Below are 6264 nucleotides of genomic sequence, written 5' to 3'. Positions count from 1 at the left end.
TAGTTTTTTAATCTCTCTCCATTTTTGAAAACCGTAAACTTTTACACCTTGGCAATTTTGACGGTGGTTTTACTGATGTGGCGCCATGTCAGAGAAAGTTGAAAGTTTGAGAGGTAAATTGGGTTAAAAATAGTTTTATAAGAAAATCTAAAAAATAATAAAAAATCAAAAAATATTCAAATATATTTTTACATGGAAAAATAATGCAATTAAAAAGCCTAAACCTTGTTTAATATTGAAAATTATTAGAAAAATTATTTTGGCTCGAAAAATTATGAAACCTATTCCAAAATTTTCTAAAATCATGCTCCATGTTGTGGTGCCTATCTTGAAATCGTTTGAATCTTGATGGACTTAATTTTATGCTTATTTGCTAGTAGAAGCTCTCATATCTATTATAATTAGTCAACATTGATCATGGGAACTAAATAGAAGTGTCGGTGAAGCATCGTCAGGACCGTAGTGGGCACTGGTCCCCTGCCCTAGATAAATTTCCATGTACTTGTGTTAAACTAAGTAGCTACATGCACCCTGCCCCACATATGCATGCATGTGTGAATCCTTTGTTTAATATATTTTAATAAGTTTTAGTGCAATGAAATATGGAGAGTAATGTGGCAGAAAAAATCTAGATGGTAGCACATGGGTCATGATATTTGTACAAATTGAATCAAGTGACATAAAAAGATATTTCAAGCTATGCACCATAGCATAGAGCATGATTTTAGAAAAAAAATCTAAAACTAATTTCATAATTTTTCGAGCTAAAACAAACTTTTTATGAATTTTCTAAGACTAAACCAGGTTTTAGGATTTATTTAATTGTATTAATTTTGCATTAAAAATATTTTGATAAGTTTTTGAAATTTTTATGATTTTTTAGATATTTTTATTAAAAATATTTCTAGTCTGATTTACCTCCTAACGTGGCGCCACATTAGCAAAACCACCATAAAAACGCCAGGTTGCAAAAGCAAACGGTTTTAGAAGTTGAGGGAGGTTAAAAACTAATTTTGTAGATAAAGAGGAAAATCGAACGACCGCAATAGTCAATGAGGTAAATTGTCGCCGAACAACGTGTGGGGGCCCAAGATGGAAACCGAATTATGTCGCCCATAGTGAAAACACAAATTGTTTCTTTTCGTAGGCTCCGAGCGAGACATATTGTTTCTCACGTCACGGGAGACTCGTCAATTCCTTCTCTTTCCTCATTAAACTGTAGATCTAGGTCCAAATTACCTGCAAAATCCAAATCCTCTCCGATTTTTGTTGCAAGGAAGTTTATATCCAACCACCACCACCGTATTTGCAGCGAAATTTTGAGAGAAAAAAACAAAAAATCAGCGCCAACAAGATATTAGTAAGGTAAGAAAGTTAGAGCATCTTAACAGTACCCTATTTTCTTCACAGTCCTTAGTTTTTAGCAAGAATAGGAAAAATCTCTCTCTAATAACTCCTGGTCCATGCTCCTAAAATTTAGGCACTTGGGAAATCCTCCTTGCGTAACTAATTTTGTGCGTAGTAGTGGTTGCACGGATATCGGTCAATCTAAAGGTGTAAGGGTGTGGGAAATGATAAGAGTTGGAAAAGGTTCTTGATGCAAATATACAAGAGAGAAATAATATATAAAAGTGGTACGATAATTTAGAAATACTATAGGATTCTTGATGTAAAATTGTATTCTATATTTTAGGAGTGGATTACTGAAAACTCTTGGAGATGGAATTCTTTTTCCTCCCAATACCTTTTTAGAGCTTCTTCGAGAGTATCCAAAAAGCCTTCCTAATCCTATTTTTTTAGCAAGATTGGAAAAAAACACCTCTCCAACAACTCCTGATCCATCCTGCTAATCTTTTAGCACTTGGAAAAAACCCACCCAATTCACGTAAAGTTTTACAACTGCTAAAAAAGTATCGAAAAGAATAAAGAAGGCCATCTCCAAGAGTTCTTAATAATCTACTCCTAAAATATAGAAGACAATTTTATATCAGGAATCCTACACTATTTCTAAATTATTCTAACCACTTTTATATATTATTTCTCTCTTGTAAATTTGCATCAGGAACCCTTTCCTACTCTTTATTCTATCTACGTTCTTCCACCTTTAGATTAGCCAACAAACACGCTCGAGAGGGAGAGAGAAGATATGCGTGAGTCCGGAGCACGCAGAACAGGGTGGCTTTTCTCAATTCTAAAAAATTAGGAGTTATTGTAGAGAGTTTTTTCTCATCTTACTAAATACCAAGGATTAGGAAGGGATTTAGATAACTCTTGAAGATGCTCTTACACGCTGCTCCGCTCGTGCGTATCCTTCCCCGCACGATTTTTTTCTTCTTCTCCGACGACAGAGGCCGCGCCGAATACGACCTCCACCTTCGCGGTTCCACGTCTTCCTACGCGCGCACCTCCTCTGGCTGGGCCTCCTCGTCGGCTACCTACAGGTACGGGTATGGGTACGGCCATGGTGGTGGTTCGTGGCGACGGACGCCTCCGAGGTCACGCGCCGACGCCTCTGGGATCGCGACGGAGTCCTTCTCGGCCTTGTGCCCAGCGTGGAGTTGATGACGATGGAGCCGTCGTGCGTAACGCCGTCCGCCGCAGTATCGCCCATGAGCCTGGCGTCGGCGCGGGACTCATCCGCATGCACTTCTGCTTGACGAGCGCCTGCTTGCTTGCGTGCAGGCTATTGGTTGCCTGCTTGCTTGCATGGTACTGTATGCATGCTCTGTTTGCTTGCCCAGCTTGGTGGCCGGCTGCTGGTTGCCTGGTTGCTACCCGCCGGCTAGGAACAACTGCCCGTGATCGGCACGAGCATGGAAGCAGGCGGTGGCGAAGCCTACCTAGATCCAACCGGCTAGGCAATGCCGCGCGAACAAAGCAACTGTCGTAGAAAAAAAAGTTCTCGTATGACTAAATTTTGATTTTTAGGAGTGAATTACTAGGTACTCTGGGAGATGACCTAATTTATTCCTTCCAATTCTTTATTAGGAATTGGGAAAAACCATATTTTGGAAAAGAAAATATAGGATACTCTTGGAGATGCTCTTAGTAGTTACAAAAATACATGTTTTTAGGAGAAAAAAATATGATACTTTTGGAGATGCTCATGCGTTTGCTTATCTCAGGGATATAGATTTTCGGATATTTTATTGATCGGGCTGTTGCACGATGCCCGAATCTTAATATTCCTCTCTGTTTAACGAAGCCCACATTGCCACGCTTATCTCTAGCCTACCATATAATGCAATCTCTAGCCTAATGCAACATACCATATAATGCAATCTCTAGCCTAATACAACAATCGATGGTTGCATTAGGCTAGAGATTGCATTATATGGTAGGCTAGAGATAAGCATGGCAATGTGGGCTTCGTTAAACAGAGATGAATAGTAAGATTCAAAAGTCGTGCTATATATATATATATAGACACACACACACAACCCAATCTGCAAGGCTGCAATGCAACCAACCACCACCAAAATCACCTAGATTTATTATCCATCTGCTTTTTCCGCTCCGTCCGTCGCGGCGGCAGGTTTGCACGTATGTACGTACGTCCGTCGTCGATCATGGCGGCTCTCGCCCTGTCGTCTGCTGTGCAGCAGCTCTCGCGCTCCGCCTCCACCATCTTCATGCGCGAAGTCAGCGGCTCCCACAAGTTCACCATCGACGGCTACTCGGCGTGCCCCCAAGCGTGGTGGGCACCGTCCCAGGCTTTTGAGGTGGCAGGCTACAGCTGGCGGATCTTGTACTTCCCCAATGGCCGCCGCCAGGAAGAAGGAGACGATGATTGCATCTCCTTGTACCTCGAGCTCGTCGATGGCGGCCAGTACAGTTAGATAATCCACTGTTACCTTGTGTGAACACAGGAAGGGAAAGGTGGCGCTGAAAGGGCTCCATGCTGTGATACAGTAGTCGCTGCAGGTGCGGGCGCCGCACGGCTCACCTGCGGCACTGTAGGCACATGCAGTGGCCGGCGCAGAGTCAGCCATGTATGTTATCTAGTCACTGTTGCAGCAGGGCAGCTGTACTGGGACTAGAAGGATAGAGTTGTATAAATAGGCTACCACGGCAACTCAGTAAAGAGAGCTTAGATTTGTCATCTCACAGACAGGGCTTCGGCCAACGCTGGTGTCTTGTAGCGTGCATGCTCTGTTCTCCCTTCTTCTTCTAGCTCTAGCCATAGTGTGTGGGGGCGGACAACGCCTGTTCGTGATCGGCACTGCTAGTGGGTGCTCGGCAACACTAGCGGGTGCTCGGCAAGATCGGTTGAGTGGGCAACTCCCGTGAGCCGGTGATCCTGTGGGCCAACAAGTGGTATCAGAGTCGTACAAGCGCCATCGCCGGACTAACCGCTGGCGATGACGGACGGTTCGGAAGTGGGTGACAGCAGTGGCACTGATGTGGCTGCCCAGCCACGACCGGAGGTCGTTGTTCGCACGGTGCGAGAGGTCAGCGGCACCAGTTGGCCGACGCTGACTCGCGCCAACTATAGAGAGTGGTCGGTGACCATGAAGGTCAAGCTCAGAGCCCGATGGCTCTGGAATGCTGTTGACAAGGGCGCCAACATTGAAGAAGATGACATGTCAGCGTTGGAGGCTATCCTCGCTGCTGTACCGGCGGAGTACAGGGAGCCGTTGGGGGCGAAGAACTCGGCTAAGGAGGCGTGGGAGGCTATTGCGGCGATGTGCGTCGGTTCCGACCGCGCAAAGAAGGCAACGACCCAGCTTCTAAAGCAGGAATATGTCAACCTCAAGTTCAAGGATGGTGAAACGGTGGACTTCTCTCTCCGCCTGCAGACGCTCATCAGCAAGTTGAAGAGCCACGGCATCACCATCGACGAAGAGGACGTGGTCTCCAAGTACCTCCACTTCGTGCCGGTGAAGTACATCCAGATCGCTCTCTCAATAGAGACGATGCTGGACTTGTTCACCCTCACGATTGAGGATGTGACAGGCCGTCTGTGGGCGGTGGACGAGCGCCTAGAGCAGGCGACATCAACGAAGGCCAGTGGAAAACTCTTGCTGACGGAGGAGGAGTGGGCTGCTCGAAGGAGTTCCGAGAAGGCAGCCTGCTCCAGCCGCGGTGGCGATGGCAAGCGCCACGACAGGGCTTCTTCCGAAAAGAAGAAGCAAGTCAACCCCAACGCCTGTTGGTGCTGCGGAAAGATAGGCCACTGGGCACAGGAGTGCCCAAACCGCAAGCAGGAGAAGAAGGCCAAGGCTCATCTGCCGCAAGCCAGTGATGAGGATGAGGCCACTATCCTGATGGCGACGTTCTGTGCCCTGCACGACGTTGAGGCCGAGGAGAGGGTGGAGGTGATGGCGGTGGAAGGGTTTGGGAAGGCCCTGAAGGCTGTCAACATCGACGAACCGCGTGCCCAAGTCCACCTCGGATGTATGGGCGCCGACTAGGAGTAGCGGTGGTATCTGGACTCTGATGCCAGCAACCACATGATGGGCTCCAAGGAAGCTTTCTTCGAGCTCGACGACGATGTTACCGGTACGGTGAAGTTTGGTGACGGCTCAAGGGTCGCAATCCAAGGGTGCACCACCATCATCTTCAGGTGCCAGAATGGGGAGCACCGTGCGCTAATGGATGTATATTACATCCCGCAGCTGCACTCGAGCATCATCAGCATTGGCCAGCTGGATGAGCGCGGTAGCGAGGTACTGATCAAGGACGGTGTCTTTCAGATCAGGGACCGGGATCAGAGACTTCTTGCCAAGGTGAAGAGGTCCTAGAACCGGTTGTACCTGCTCCACCTGAAGGTAGAGCAGTCGGTGTGCCTGGCGGCAAGGCATACCGAGGAACCGTGGCTGTGGCATGCTCGGTTCGGACATTTCAGCTTTGACGCGCTTGGTCGGCTAGAGAAGATGGTCCGAAGGCTACCCCACATCGCACACGAAGGCGAGCCGTGTGACAGCTGCCTGGCCGGGAAGCAGAGGAGGTTGCCATTCCCTAAAGCGGCAAAATATTGCGCTTCAGACGCTCTTGAGCTCGTCCATGGTGATCTCTATGGACCGATCATGCTAGCCACTGGCGGTGGCTCATGGATGATTGCAGTCGCTACATGTGGCTGCAACTCCTGACGAGCAAGGACGAAGCGACGACGGCGATCAAGAAGTTCAAGACCCACGCGGAGGCTGAGAGCGGCAAGAAGCTCCGCGTACTGAGGACTGATCGCGGCGGCAAATTCACTTCGGTAGAGTTCGCCGCGTGCTGCGCGGAATAGGGTGTGGTGCGACACCACACCGCGCCGTA

This window comes from Miscanthus floridulus, chromosome 15 (assembly GCF_019320115.1).
Source record: "Miscanthus floridulus cultivar M001 chromosome 15, ASM1932011v1, whole genome shotgun sequence".
NCBI classification, from domain to species: domain Eukaryota; kingdom Viridiplantae; phylum Streptophyta; class Magnoliopsida; order Poales; family Poaceae; genus Miscanthus; species Miscanthus floridulus.
The sequence above is the reverse complement of the archived record's forward strand: the minus strand, read 5'-3'. Positions refer to the sequence as shown.